Raw genomic sequence first — 16,407 nt, 5'->3', positions numbered from 1 at the left:
GATTTTTTCTCCGACCTGCCCTCTGCTGAAAGTGAGAGAACCTGTAAGCAGTCACTTCCCCTCCTATTTCTGATCCTCTCAGTCAGTACATGAGTTCCAACCCCTTCCTCTCTCTCACTCACTTTTTGATCAGTAACAATGTTCTTTTCCTTCTCTTGTGGCTGTGATAGTGACAGCTGAGGCTATGTCTGCTGCAGCTTGGGCTTCCCTGATAGCTCAGTTGGTAAAGAATCTGCCTGCAATGCAGGAGACCCAAGTTCGATCCCTGGGTTGGAAAGATCCCCTGGAAAAGGGAAAGGCTACCTACATCAGTATTCTGGCCTGGAGAATTCTATGGACTGTATAGCCCATAGGGTCACAGAGTTGGACGTGACTGAGCAACTTTCTTTCTGCAGTAGCTTAGGGGTAGCAGTCTGGGAGTGAGCCAGCCTGGTGGGGTAGGGGGAGACGGAGGGAGGTGGGCACATAAGCAAGTCACACGTGACAGGAAGGGGAGGTGCTAAGGCCATCCCACCAGCCCAGTGTCACAGTGATGCCCCGAAACACCTCCTCCACAGCAAAGCTGGGCCACACCAATGGGATCATCTAGATCATTCTTGCTACTTCCTGGAAAGTCACGGGTTTCAAGTGGTATGAAGTTGTAATGTCAGGTCCAGGAGACTGAAAATGGTTCTTGTTTTAGATCTGCCACTAGTCAATTCTAAGGCCAATGAAAACCTCTTTGAAGGGTTTTTCCTGAGTTGGGCTCTACTACCTCAGTGGTCCTGGACATCCAGTCTTGGTGAATATATCTGTATACACGGACTTATACATGGATATACAAATATGTGTATATATGCATATATGTATGTGTATATGGGGCTTCCCCAGTGGCTCAGTGGTAAAGGACCCACTCCTGCAGTGCAGGAGCCGCAGAAGATGAGGGTTTGATCCTTGGGTCAGGAAGATCCCCTGGAGGAGGGTATGGCAACCCACTCCAGTATTCTTGCCTGGAGAATCCCATGGACAGAGGAGGAGCCCAGTGGACTACAGTCTATGGGGTCGCAGAGTCGGATGTGACTGAAGCAACTTAGCAGGCTGGCAGGCATGTGTGTATAATACGTGTGTGTGTGTGTGTGTGTGTGTGTGTGTGTTTATATGGTCTTGAAATAGTTCTGTGCCAGCATTTAACTGAGGGATGCAGTAGAGTGCAGTGACGCGGAGGTTGCCAGCATGGACCATGGGTGTTTGGAAACCCTGATGGAAGAGGCTGCCCACTGAACTGACTCAAGGAGGGACTTGAGACTCCAGCCAGTGAACACCAGTTTAGGCAGCCAGCTTCTTTCTAATCTGGTTTAATGAACTTGAACCAGGACTGATGTATTGTGGGTGACCAGGTAATCCAGGCCAGGTAATCCTAGAGAAGCACTCTTCTCTGACATCAGCCAGCAGAGCTGAGGGGCAGCGCTGGTTCTGCGTCATGACATCCCAGGAACACCGGAATGACCTATAAACACAAAAATCACTCCACCTGTTTTTAACTAAAAGCTTCCCTCATGCACTTAGGTTTGTGCTGCTGTGGTCATGAATAATAGTGACACAACTTCCGAAACTTCCCTTTATACCGTTGACTGGAAAAAAAAAGCTCAGTGTAAGAGCTGTGAGTCCAGTTTTATTTGGGGACTTACTGAGGTGGCTCTCAAACAGCTTAGAGGACCTGCTCTGGGGGAAGGGGAGGCTGATACATTCATGATTTCGGTGAAGGCGGTGCATGCAGGGAAGCATGCATCTCACTAAAAGGTTGCTGCTAGTCATGAGAAGGTGTCTCCATGAATGATTTTAGTGATTTTTCTAGATGTGAGAAGATGCAGGAAATTGGGTCCATGAAAATTTCTCCAAAATGCCTCTCTGCCAGTTTTTCCAGACGAAGGAGTGCCTCATTCCTGTCTCCACCCTGAACTCCTTTCAGGGGGCGTTGAAGGTCAGCAGCTGCAGTGGCTATGATCTAACCCTCCTAAAAGCAGATGGCAAGTGACTTTTTAGTCGTCAGTTCTTTTCTGGATTTGGCTATTTCAATCTTTAGTGCTCTAGTCCACCCACCTCTCCTATTCTTCACTGCCCCAATCCCTGGATCACTCACACCCCCTGAAAAGTCTCCTGAGGAAACACCTCCATGATCACAAATGATGGGTTTCCATGCCTCCCTTCCCCGCTTTCTCCTAGAGTAAGATCCGATTTCTCTTCTGTCCAGAATCTTTTCTATTTTGCTTCCAACCTTCATTTTCATCCTTATGCCTCTGTCCCTTCTTCCCCTCCAGCTCCACTCCTGCCCCTCAACGTAAATCATGCCTTACCTGCATCACCCACAAATTGGCACTGGCCCTCTACCTCTGCAAGGATCAGATTATGAACCACTGCAGCTGCTGACCTTCAACACCCCGCTGAAGGGAGTTCAGGGTGGAGATCAAAAGGAATGAGACCCGCTGAGCTCTGCGAAAAACTGGCAGAACGGGTCTTCAGACAGATAATTTCAGATGATTTTATGAGCCCAATTCTTCCATCTCCTCTCCTTCATGGTGACCTCTGCTCCTTGTGGCTAGCAGAAACGTTCTGCAAAAATTACGTTAGTGATTGCCTGTACTCGCCTTGCACAAAGTCACACATACTGCCCTCCCCATCCCACCCTCCTTGGAGCAGTTTCTCAGAGCCGTCTGAGATGCTATCTCTCAAGCTACAGTCCTCATTTGACCCCAAATAAAACAACTCCCAACTCTCAGATTGTGCACTTTATTTCAGTCAACACCTGCCTTGAAGCCTCCGCCTTTGCATCGCCCTCTGCTTTCAGTGCTTTCCCTAAGCAGGCGCTCCAGCTCTTTTGGGCGGGCGACTCCCCAGATGTCCCTATCCTTCCCTCCCTCTCCTAGGAGGCTCATCCCCCCTACATCCCTCATCCCCCCTACATCCCTCATCCCCCCCTACTTCTCTACAAAGTAGTGATCTCTCTGGAACCGGAGCTCTCCTTACGGACTGTCCGATCCCCAGCTGGCAGGTGTCCCCAAGTGTCGGGGGCCGGGGAGGAGGGTAGGAAGTCAGACAGAAGCCCCTGGGTGCGGGTATTCCACTCTTTTTTCCTCCCAGATTCAGTCTTTGCAGGGACAGGGGCTCTCTCTCCCCCACCTTCACGTGGTCCGGGGCCAAAAGCTCTGCTCGTCCTCGGGGAAGACACTGCGCCCCAAGCCCCGGACCTCTACCTGGGAGACGGAGGTGAGTGCAGGCTCCCGGCAGCCCCGTCCCGCTGCGCGCGCCTGTGTCTGGACCCGCCCACGGGTCACCCTGCTGGGACCGCGCATCCCCAGAGGGAGAGGCCGGTTCACCGAGGTGGTCCTTCGAGCTGATGGAGGTTCGGATAAGGAGCGCCCCCCCGCCCAGCGAAGTGCCGGCACAGCCGCGCCAAGTCCAGGGCGGGCGGGCGGTCTGCCGCGGGGAGTTTGGGAGGTCAGGCTGGCCATCTAGGACGCCCTCGGTTCTCCAACTCCAACCGGCCCTCGACGGCTCTTCCAGCGCCCAGGGCTGCGCTTGGGGCCCAAGCTGCCTCCGGGAGCCGAGCCCGGGGGTCTCACCCTTCCTCCCTCACTTGGCGGTCCTGCTTTGCTGTTGCTTGGGCGACATCTTGTGGCCAAGGACGGGTACAGACCCGCGGCGGCAAAGGCTGCGGAACGAAGGACCCCTCAGGCGCCTCTGGAGGAGGTCACAGGCTCTCGGACTCAGAAGCCCCAAGCAGCCCTCTTGCACCCACCCTTTCACTGAACTCTTTTCTAGGACAGCTCCAGGCAGACCCCCAAACTCACTTGTGTCCCCTGAGCTAGACACACGAATATACTGGGTTCCTCTTGGCCTACCCCTTGTTGGGGCAAATTAGCATTATATAGCAAGGGCTTCCCTGGTGGCTCAGACAGTAAAGAATCTGCCTGCGATGCAGGTGATCCCTGGCTCAGGAAGATTCCCTGGAGAAGGGAATGGCAACCCACTCCAGAATGCTTGCCTGGAGAATTCCATGGACCGAGGAGCCTCATGGGGTCGCAAAGAGTTGGACCCAACCGAGTGACTAGCACACAGTGACCAGGTTATTTTGCAGATGAGGCGGCAGCCCCGAGTAACCACAGCAGGACTGGAGCCCAGCTCTGTCAGGCTCCAGCACGCTGCTGGACATAGGGCTGAGAGCTGCGGGTGTCATGTACCCCACTGTCCAGGGAGGTGCTGTCGACGGTGGAAGTATTATTGGTCACAGGAATGCCTTGGGTTCATTTTTTGGTGCTGAGCACAGAGCTGTGTGCTTTACAGTATCTCACACACCCTCACCTGTGAGCCGGGTAGCATTATGAGCCCCACGTTACAGATGAGGAATCTGAGCCTCGGAGAGGTGAAGCGGCTCATCTAAAGCCACTCAGAAAATCAGTGGAAGAGCCAGGATCTGATCCAGGTCTGGAGGATTCCTGAATCCTTATTTTTTTTAAGTATATTAATCTTTTAAAATATATTTTTTTATTTGGCTGTGCTGGTTCTTAGTTGGGGCACGTGAGATCTTCCATCTTTGTTGTGGCATGGGGATCTTTAGTTGAGGCATGAGGGATCTTTTCCAGTTGCCACAGGTGAGATCTGGGATTCCCAGGTGGCTCAGAGGTAAAGAATCCCCCCGACTGAGCATCCATGCCAGTGTAGTAGATGTGGGTTTGACTCTGGGTTGGGAAGATTCCTTGGAGGAGAAAATGGCAACCCACTCCAGTATTCTTGCCTAAAAAGCCCATGGACACGGATAGAGGAGTCTGGTGGGCTACAGTCTGTGAGGTGGCAAACTTGGACACGACTTCACATGCACGCACGTGTAGGATTTAGTTCCCTGACTAGGGATGGAAACTGGGTCCCCTGCATTGGGAGTGTGGAGTCTCAGCCACTGGACCACCAGGGAAATCCCCTGAGTCCTTATTTTTAGCTACTAGGGGACCCTGTCTGCTTCTCTGCAACATATCAGCCCCATAGGATTACGGGGGAATCATATCCAGCAGGAGTGGAAAGAGCTTTGCGAACTGTAGAGGACGGGGCCCCTGACGGTGCATTATCATCCTGCTCCTGGTGTGCACTTCCGCTTGTGCGTGTGAGCCCCTTGAGGGCAGGGCTGGATGCTCATGGCATCCTCAGGGCCCAGCACGGAGCCTGGTACCCAGTGGACACCAACAGATGGGATAAAATTTGAGTCTGGGGAGCAGGGAAACGCCCACTTCCGCACCCACCCCCAGGTGGCCCTGGTCCATTTCCTAGTGCTCATGGTCGAGGCAAGGACAGTCAGTCTCCACCTCCTGATTCATCTCGTTCAGAGGAAGGGGTGACCTTCTCTTCCTCCTTGGTTGCAATAGGCTGGCACCTGGACTCCCACGCGGGGCCCAGAGGGAGAGGGCTTCGAGGCGGGAGATCCCTCGCAGGCCCCGAGAAAGCAGCAGGGCGGGCGGAATATAAATGCGCCTGCGAACGCGGAGGAACAGATGAGAGCGAGCCTCCAGGTGACTGGGTGGAGAGGACCCACCGGGGCAGCCGCCTCCTCTCGGCGCACAGATTGAGCCCATGATGAAGATGAATGGAAACCCCTTTGCTGGAAAATGTGGCGGCAATCAAGACGCTACCTGGGCCGGGGGCCCTCCCACCAGCTCCGCGCAGGGAAATGTTAGGATTCGGAATTTCAGCACCAGCCACATGGTTAGCACGGAAAGCAGGCGAAACTCGTGATAAGCAGCCCCAATTAGAGGATAAATGATACAGGATGCCCGTTAGTTTGGCAGGAATCTGTGGACTCAGCGGCTGCGAGTGGGTATCAGGCGGCCCCTGCAAACAGACGCCAGCTTGCACAAAGAAACGCAGCCCGCACGGCTGAGGATCCCGGCCCAGCCGTGGACCCCTCGACCAGGGGGCGGTCCTGCCCAGAAGAGTTTCCTGAGAGCAACCGTGGGGTTCTGAAAGGCTGGTTGAGGGTGCGGAGGTGAGACGACTTTGTGGGTTGTCTAGCATTTGCTGATGGCAACAAATTGAACTTGTAGCTTCCAAAATTCCACACAGGGAGGCAGGGCTCATGAGGACCCTGTGTCTTCATCTTTCCAGGCTGAAAAAATCCCATTTCCCCCCCCTCAATACGTCCACTTCAAAGCAACGTGTGTGATCATTGGGTGACATGCACCGTGGACCAGGAAAAAAGGTTTGCTGGGCGTATTAATATTGTCGACCAGATTGCAGGGGGCATGTTTAACTCGCTTCAGGTGTTCTCTCAGCATTGGCACAACGCATCAGCTAATTACAAATCATGCCTATTTATTCATTAAACAGGGCCTGGGGGAAATTCAGAGAGGCAACACTGTCTTCACTTCATTCAATTTGCAGTCTGTGATTAAACGGAACACAGCTGCAAGACTCCAGAAATGTTGCCTAATATCCATCCGCCTTTTTTCCCTAGCTCAGACGGACCTGTTCTCTGGAGGCCATTTCTACCCTCAAGTGGGGTCTTATCATCTTTCTTCAGCTGTTATGCACTCACAGACTGCTTGTGACTCTGAGCAAGTGCCAGCACCAGCACCAACGACTCAGTTTCTTCATCTGTATAATGGGTTTGTGATCCTCTGACTGTTGGGATCGGTGTTCAGCGGCTCTTCTAGGCCCCAGCCAGAAACTGGATGGTGAAGATTCCTTCTGTAGCCCCTACATTCTGGGCTGCCATTAAGACGCAGGCCCCAGGATCCCCCAGACAAAGGCAAATCTGTGTCTGCTGCTACCATGGGGACCCAGCACAGAGCCTGGCACATAGGGACTGCTTGCCCAGCTCTGGGTGGAACTGGCCTGGTGTTTCCTCTCCATGACCTCAGGCGTCAGGGTGTCCCTCTGGGACGATGCAGCCAACAGTCTCAGTTTGCCCAGGATGTGGGGTTTCCCAGGATGTGGGCTTTTTAGAACTAAAACAGGGACAGTCAGTCAGTTGCTCTCAAAGCCCCATGAAACTATGCTTTTCCAAGTTCCCTAAAATAAAAAATTGAGTTAACTTTACCTTCAATGCTTGCAAATGTGTGGAAGGCCCAAGAGTTATTTATTATCATCAATAAATTATAAGAACCAAATAGCCAACATTTGCTTAGCGTTTTTCAATCCAGAAACTGCTTTTAATTTGCAGGATGCATGTTTCAGGGCTTCCTTTCCACTTACTCAGCGTCCATGGCCTGAGCCCCTAGGGCTGGTGTGGGAACATAGACTATCAGGGGCTAAGGCAGGAGGGCACTGGTCTCCTGTGAGGCTCCTTGAATTCTGTGACTGTCAACTCAGGTCACATTTCTGTCCCTCCCTCCTGCCTCTATTAGAGGCATCCACATCTAGAAAGTGTTCCTAGGCAGAAAGTAAACTGTTAGCCAGAACCGTATGAAAATAGTCTTTTTGTGGATCCCCAACAGTCAAATACCATCATTTTCATAGGGTTCGACCTCAGATAGTAGTGGTGAAGTTCAGGCCATGAGCAACTGGAGACAACTGACTTAATATCTCTGGGCTTCAGCGTCTCATTGGAAACGTGGGGCTCTTAATTAAGTTCCTCCGTCCTGGTGTTGCTGTTGGAATGAATGAGAGCATCCATGTATCAGGCATCTCAGTAATGCCTGGCACGTAGTAGGTGTTCTCTGAATTAGAGCTTTTATTTTCAGCTTGGAACTGTCGTGTCCTTCATCTTTCTGAGCTGCTTGCGGTCAGCCACGCAGCAGGCGCCCGACAAATGCTGATTGAATGAAGGAGTGGAAGTATGAATAAACGTGGCTGTCTCCGTTGGTGGTTCCCAAATGACCTTGAACTCAGACAGGCTGCTTCCCCTCTGCTAAGCAAGGGGCTCTCCCTTTGCCCTCCTTCTCTCGAGGCCTCTTGGTAAAGCACCCCGTTTCCCCCGTGGCTCCCTGCAGGGGAACTGATGGGTTGAAAGACATGTTTCCATCCCCCCTATGGTTTCTAAAACATACAAATCATTCTGGCTGCACTTCTGTGTTTCATTACGAGGAATGCACATTTGAAAACAACAGAGGGTGAGGTTTAAAAGCAACATGCAATTTTTATTACATATATCTCCAAATCTGCCATTAGGCCTGTCCCCGCGGTGTTATTGACCTTGATTCCTTCTCATTTGCATCCTGCATTTTTCATCCTTTGGAATATGGTGTTTTGGGACTTCTCCATCATTAAGTGGATTTACAGCAATTTCCCTGTGTGTTTTCTCCAAGGGATTCTGTTATGAGATGCACATTAAATCTCCATTAATACCTCATTATCCGACTGATAAGATTACCATGATAATGAGGCAGAAATTCTAATTGTTTCACTTCTTATTGTGCCTTCCATTTAATCCTTTACTCTACCTGGAAGTTGGTCACGAGCTGGTGAGCACCAGGCAGAAAAAGACTTTCCAAAAGGAGGACCTGGAGGGTGGGATCTTCGCGATCAGTAGTGATGGAGGAAAAGAAAGGAGGTGGAAGAATGTTTAAATGAACTTCCTGGGCCAAAAGTTTGGCGGTGGAAAACCATCTGGGGCAGGCCTAGGTGGATTTACAGAGCTTCTCTGCTCCAGCCTGATATACACTCACACAAGGCGCGTGGATGCACACGCACACACAGACATGTGCTCAAGCCATGTACATGCACATTCACGCACACAACCACTCACACACGTGCACACAGGACCCACACACAGATGCACACACAGGCCAAGGTCCAGAGAGTCGAGCCTCGTGACCTCAGACTCCATTTTCCGATCGGCCTGGACCCCCTTCCAGACCATCCCTTGCTCTGGAGCTCTCTGTGAGCCTGCCTTCCAGACAGATGAGCTCATTTCACAAAGTCAGAGGCATGGGGGCCAGAAGACACTGGGGGGAGGGGGAGGGAGGGACAGAGAAGAGACCCTCCTTAAGGGACAGCCTACCTATGGGACTTCCCTGGTGGTCCAGTGGTTAAGATTCTGTGCTGCCACTGTGAGGGGCATGGGTTTGATCTCTGGTTGGGGAACTGAGACCCTGCATGCCACATGGCACAGCCAAAAATATATATATATTTCATAACGGGAGAGTCTACCAGTGGTCGTGTATGGATGTGAGAGCTGGACTATAAAGAAAGCTGAGCACAGAAGAAGTGATGCTTTTGAACTGTGGTGTTGGAGAAGACTCTTGAGAGTCCCTTGGACTGCAAGGAGATCCAACCAGTCCATCCTAGAGGAAATCAGTCCTGAATATTCATTGGAAGGACTGATGCTGAAGCTGAAACTCCAATACTTTGGCTACCGGATGCGAAGAGCTGACTCATTTGAAAAGACCCTGTTGCTGGGAAAGATTGAAGGTGGGAGGAGAAGGGGACAACAGAGGATGAGATGGTTGGATGGCATCACTGACTCAATGGACATGAGTTTGAGTAAACTCTGGGAGCTGGTGATGAACAGGGAGACCTGGCATGCTACAGTCCATGGGGTCACAAAGAGTCAGACATGACTGACCAACTGAACTGAACTGAACCTATGGTCATGTGCAGTTGCTTGGGCTGCAAAAGCTCCTCCCTCTTGACCTTTATCTTGTCTTTCTACTTGGAAAGTAGGGCTGAGAGCTGCGGGAGCCCCACCTTGAGCAGAGCTCTTGAGCTGCAGGAGTTCTTGAGCAGAAAGAACTCATTGGGGACTTCCCTGATGGTCCAGTGGCTAAAACTCTGTGCTCCCAATGCAGGGAACCTGTGTTTGATCCCACATGCTGCAAATAAATTAATTTAAAAAAAAGAAAGAGGGCTTCCCTAGTGGCTCAGTGGTAAAGAATCCACCTGCCAATGCAGGAGACATGGGTTCCATGGGTTCCATCCCTGGTCTGGGAGGATCCAAGCTGCTACAGAGCAACTGAGCCCGTGAACCACAGCTCTTGAGCCTGTGCACTGCTAGAGCCCTCGAACTGCAACTGCTGAGCCCACGAGCTACAACTCCTGAAGACCGTGTGCCCTGGAGCCCTCGCTCCACGGGAGAAGCCACCCTAATGAGAAGCCATGACCGCAATTAGAGGGTAGCCCCTGCTTGCCAAAACTAGAGAAAGCCTGAAACTCAGCAAAGACCCAGCACAGCCAGAGAGAAATACATACAGAAAAAAATATGCATACACACACACATATATTTGCTTTTAAAGAAAAGAATGAGCACATTCAAGCCTGTCAGTGGCACAGTGTCTGGAGAAATGGCACGTCTGTGAGCCTAGTTCCTAAGGTGTCCCAAAGCCAGGCATGGCCTAGAAGGCAGGAAACTGAGCCACTTCCAGGGACAAGCTCTGTGGTGCCAGACGTTACAACCATTGAAGTAGAAATGCAGTCTTTCTACAGTGATCTTAGATTTAATGGCAAATTCCTGCTAATATTCTGGTTTCTTCTGCATTAGTTCCCTAAGGCTCCCATCAGTAAGTACCACAAACTGGGTGGCTTAAAACAACAGAAGGGAATTCTCTCACAATTCTGGAAGATTGTTATTGTTCAGTTGCTAAGTCGTGTCCGACTTTTTGCAATTCCATGGGCTGCAGCATGCCAGGCTCCTCTGTCCTCCACTACCTCCCGGAGTTTGCTCAAAATTGTGTCCACTGGGTCGGTGATGCTCTCTAATCATCTCATCCTCTGCCACCCCCTTCTCCTCTTGCCTTCAATCTTTCCTTTCCCAAAGCATCACGGTCTTTCCCAATGAGTGGGCTCTTTGCATCAGGTGGCCAAAGTATTGGGAGTTTCAGCTTCAGCATGTTCCATTGTTCTGGAGTACACAAGTCTGAAATCAAGGTGGCAGCAGGGCCATGCTCCTTCTGAGACTCTGGGTCAGCCCTTCCTGGCCTCTCAGCTTCTGGTGGTGCTTGTACCTTCATCACTCTGGCCTGTGCCTCTCTTGTCACATGGCTTTCTTCTGTGTGTCTCTTTTTCTTATAAGGACATCAGTCGTATTGGATTAGGTTCCACACTAATGACCTCATCTTAACTTGATTGCATCTGCAAAGACTGTTTCCAAAAATGCCACATTCACAGTGCTGAGAGTTAGGATTTCAGGGTATCTTTCTGTTGTTCAGTTGCTAAGTTGTGTCCAGCTCTTTGTGACCTCATGGACTGCAGCATGCCAACATTCCCTGTCCTCCACTGTCTTCTGGATTTTGCTCAAACTCATGTCCATTGAGTCAGTGATGCCATCCAACCATCTCATTCTCTGTTTCCCTCTTCTCCTCCTGCCCTCCATCTTTCACAGCATCAGGGTCTTTTCCAGTGAGTCAGCTCTTCACATTAGGTGGCCAAAGTATTGAAGCTTCATCTTCAGCATCAGTCCTTCCAATGAATATTCAGGGTTGATATCCTTTTGGATTGATTGCTTTGATCTTCTTGCTGTTCAAGGGACACTCAAGAGTCTTCTCCAGCACCGCAATTTGAAAGCATCAATTCTTTGGCGCTCAGCCTTCTTTATATATTTTCTTAGGAGACACACTTTAACCCATAACACCTTCTGAAATATATCCATATAATTAAAATATTAATGATAATATTAGCCAAATACTAGTACAATCGGCAGAATTTGTGGGTGGATTCTCAGATGTTGAGGTCAAGGGCCGACCCAGGTCTGATGGCCCTCACTGTCTCGTTTTCCATGGCAGTTGTAGAACCATGGATTGGCAGAAATGGAAAGTCTTTCTGAGACCAATCAGTGCAACCTCATCATTTTTTTCATTGTATTTTAATTATTTCAATCCCCCTTCTCCCAAAGTATATAAGCACATAGTTAAAAAAAAAAAGTCAAATAGTATTAGCAGCTCCTAACAGAAGCCAGCTGTCCCTTGACCCATTCCTACCTCCTTCCCGAGTGCCTTTCCCCAAAGGCAATTACTCCAAATGAGTTACGAGGGAAGACCTTAAACGACTTACAGGCACTTAATTCATATTTGTCAATGATTCGTTTGCACCACTATTTCTCATCCCAACAGCTTTAGACATTTGCTACTCATTTCCTATAACGGAACGTGAAAACTTAATTCTCTTACTCATCCGCCCTCACCTTTCTCTTCCGTGCTCACAGTGTAGGAATATAACAGTATTTGTTAAATCAGGACTCAGCATCTATGTAAGTGTTCACATCTGAGCCTTGTAAGAAATTTTGATCACATTTCCTTTCTCTGGTAGCTTTTTGGATCCTCATGTTTTCGTTTGATTAGTTTTTTTAATGTCCCAATTGTTAATTCTTCCCCAACTCTTTAACACCTCTGAAGTCTGTTTTCCGTGCGGTATAATAGAGATCTTGTGAGTCTGAAAATGGCTTTATACCATGCACTTGTGTGATTGATAGTTTGGCTGGGTGTGATATTCCAGGCAGGAAGTCACATCCCCAGATAATTTTGAGAGTTTATTCCATCATCTCCTACTTTCCGCCATTGCTGTTGATCTGGTAAATGGTATTTAAATCTGGAAATGGACACATTTCTTCTTTTGCAAGGCCTTTCTTCTGGGATTTGAGTCACTCTGACCAGGAGTTGAGTTGATTTTGGGTCATGTTGTTACAGTGACCCTCACATCCCTCTAGCATTACCTGGCCCCACTAATAGTAATGAGCATCAATTTCATGTTCTTATTATATGCATATCTTCTTTGGTGAAGTGTCTATTCAAATCTTTTGCCCATTTTTTAATTGGGTTGCTTAACATTCCTTCAGCGTTTCTGTGTTTTAAGGGTTGGGCTTGATTTGCCAGAGGACTTTTCTATGCCTGTTCCACTCTCAGCTTCTGGTCTTCCCACTGTGCGTGGCTCTGCAACTTCCATGGCCTTGCGCCTCCTCTAGTGCACCTCATGAGCCTGACTGGGGGAGGAGCATTCATTGTTGTTTTATAGGCAGGAGCTGGATCTTGGTGACCCTGCCACTCACCTGATGGTCTAAGGGTCTGGGCCCAGGATGTGTTTCTACACCACACCCAGAGTTTGAGGGTTTTGATGAATTATTCACCTTTCTGGAAACCACAAGTCTGGTATTGTGTGTTTGTTGGTGTCTTCAGTGTGCCTGGCTCCCCTGGGCCCAGAAGGGGACAGCATGGAGCAAATGCCCTGTTGGGACACAGGGCTGTCCTGGTGGCTCTCACTGGAGACTCCCCTGAACCACTGGGAATTGCAGTCTCCACTGTACAGTAGCAAACCTGAGCTTGGATGGGAAGACCAGCCCATTAGGGCTGGAGAGGCAGTTCCGGCCCGGGTCCAGCTCCTTGCCAGGTACATCTGGCAGCTGAGCCTTGCCTGGGGCTGGTGGCCAGGGCTGTAGTCACTGGGCCTCCAATTCCCTCCACCTTGCTCACCACCCTGAGGCAGGAGATAGATGGATCCCAGGTTAAACAGCTGCAGTTTGTTCCCTGTGAACAGAGACTGAAAGATGAGGATAATAGCAGGAGGATAATGGGAGAGGCTGAGCCCTGCCCAGATAAAAGGTGGAGACCACATATTTCTTGTTCTCGAGGTGGAGACCTTTCCCATTGTACATGGGCAGGAAAGCTCCCTGGGGGTCAAAAAGGGAGAGATGTCAACCTACCCATAGGTTGGATTCTTTCCTGGAATCCATCTTGACTAAGAGATGCATGTACACACACAGGGAGGACCCTGAGAAAAATCCAATACGGACTCAGAACCGGGAGAAACAGGATGATTGGCCAAAGGAAACCCAGAAGAAATGCCCCATATGAGTGATTCAAACTACTGTGAGTCCTGGCTGTCTGAGTCTGCTTGTGTGTGCCTTGTCACATGTACTCTTTTCCTCTTAATAAGCACTATTTGTGTTTCACTAATTTCTGTCTCTTTGTGGGAACTTGTTTCTACAAAGCTGATGGGCTGGGGCTTGTCACTGGACAATAGTCCCTGGTGGTCTAGTGGCAGTGATTCAGCACTCTCACTGCCACAGCCTGACTTCAATGTCTGGTCAGGAACTGAAATCCTGCTTTAAGTCACTGCAGACCGAGGCCACCCAAGATCAACTCCATGCCAGCAGATCCACAGGAGGGGGACGGGGCTCTGAAGTCCACTTGTGTGAGAGTTCAGGCTCAGAGGCCAGGTTGGTTGGTGTTGACATTTATCAGCTGGGACACCGTAGGCAAGTGAATTCCCTTCTCGGTTTTCTCACCTGTAAAATGGGAATAGTTTGTCCTCACTTGCAGGTGGTTGTGAGGGGCAAATGGGGGGATATGTGAGGTGCCCACAGGGCCAGGCCACTGGCAAGGGCAGAGCTGGGTGAAGAGGAGTTCACTTTGCCCAGAAGTTGCTGTGCTGGTCTGTCAGTTCTCCTGGGGGTGCCCGTGGCTGCTCACCGTACTCCATCTAGGCAGGGAAACCTGGCCCTCTGCCTCCTGAAGGAAGTGAGACCGGCCTCCTATGAATTTAGTAAGGGAACCAGCCGGGGGAGATTTGGAGCAGAGCAGGGTCGGCTTAGCAAATCTGAACCTCAGTTACTGTTATAGTCAAGCTATGGTGTTTTCATTAGTCATGTACGGATATGAGAGTTGGACCATAAAGAAGGCTGAGCACCCAATAACTGATGTTTTTGAATTGAGGTATTGGAGAAGATTTTTGACAGTCCCTTAGACACCAAGGAGATCAAAGCAGTCCATCCTAAAGGAAATCAACCCTGAATATTCATTGGAAGGACTGATGCTGAAGCTGAAGCTCCAATACTTTGGCCACTTGATGCAAAGAATCAGCTCATTGGAAAAGACCCTGATGTTGGGAAAGATTGAAGGCAAAAGGAGAAGGGGATGGCAGAGGATGAGATGGTTAGATAGCATCATCGACCTGTGGACATGAATTTGAGCAAACTCCAGGAGCCAGTGAAGGACAGGGGAGCCTGGCGTGCTGTATTCTATGGGGTCACAGAGTCGTCGGACACGACTTAGTGACTGAACAACAAAAAAGGGCAGAGTTAGCAAATCCAACTCTTAGTCACTGTTAAAGCTGAATCCTGTCCCCTTACCAAACCCACATGTGGAAGTGCCAGCCCCCCAGGACCTCAGAACCTGACCTCATTTGGAGACAAGATCTTTCAGTAGTAATCAAGTTAAAACACTTTTTGTGTGTGGGAGGGAGAAGTAAGTGTCGGGTGGGACGGGGTTGGGAGATGATGGGCTGGGACAGGTTGAGCCCCTGGGGCGGCTTCGAGAAGGGCGGGACCAGGCCTGAGGCCCTGCAGCTGTGACCACTCTTCCCCGAGGAAGCCTGGTCTTGCGGGATTTTGGATGATCTAAGGGACCAGAGCGGGGGAGTCAGGGATGAGCAACACCTGGGTGCTCCAGTGTTGGAGACCCCTCATCCCTGACTCATCAATGAGTCTGGCTCACACCACCCATCACGCAAAACCCAACCCTCATCTGTGCCTCCCCCCAGAGTCACAGAGTGATGGGACATCACCCCAAGTTCAAATATTTTATTGCCTCAGGGACTGCCCTGGTGGTCCAGAGGTTGGGACTCTGCGCTTCCAGTGCAGGGGGCTTGAGTTCTGTCCCTGGTAGGGGAACTAGGATCCCACATGCTTCGTGCAGCAAAAAAAAAAAAACAAAAAAAAACCCAAAAGCCAACCAAACAAAAATCTTGCCTCTGTAAAGTTAAAAACCTGATTCTCTCTGTAAAGAGCCTGTCTTCAAATAAGGAAGTCCTTAAGGTGAGCCGTAAGCCAGTCTGACTGGTGGGGACTTTGTGTGCTCAGTCGTTTAGAGGGGTCGACTCTTTGCGACCCCTTGGACTTAAGCCTTCCAGGCTCTTCTGTCCATGGGATTCTCCAGGCAAGAATACTGGAGTGGGTTGCCATTCTCTTCTCCAGGGAATCTTCCGGACTCAGGCAAGGATCCAAACTGTGTCTTTTCTATCTCCTGCATTGACAGGTGAGTTATTACCACTAGCGCCATCTGGTGGGGACTAGTATCCAATGCTGTATGTTATCCTTAGTCACTCGGTTGTCCGACTCTCCGTAACACCACGACTGTAGCCCTCCAGACTCCTCTGTCTATGGGGATTCTCCAGGCAAGAATACTGGAGTGGGCTGTCATGCCCTTCTCCAGGGCCATCTTCCCAACACAGGGATCAAACTCAGGTCTTCTGAATTTACTTCTGAATTTACCGTAAGTCCCAGAATCCAGTTAAAAGGAGAAATTTGGACTCAGAGAGTGTACAGGGAAATGGCATGTGAAGATGGAGACAGAGATTGGCGTGGTGCTTCCACAAGCCAAGGGACACAAAGGTTGTCCCCAAACCACTGTAAGTGAGGAATGGATTCTCCCTTACAACCCTGAAAAGGAACCAACCCTGCTGACACCTTGACCTCAAGCTTTTGGCCCCTGAAACTGTGAGACAGTAAATTTAGATTTTAAG

Source organism: Moschus berezovskii, chromosome 11 (genome assembly GCF_049115385.1).
Source record: "Moschus berezovskii isolate FMDL1 chromosome 11, NW_MosBer_1.0, whole genome shotgun sequence".
Classification (NCBI taxonomy): Eukaryota; Metazoa; Chordata; class Mammalia; order Artiodactyla; family Moschidae; genus Moschus; species Moschus berezovskii.
This window is presented reverse-complemented; position numbering follows the sequence as displayed.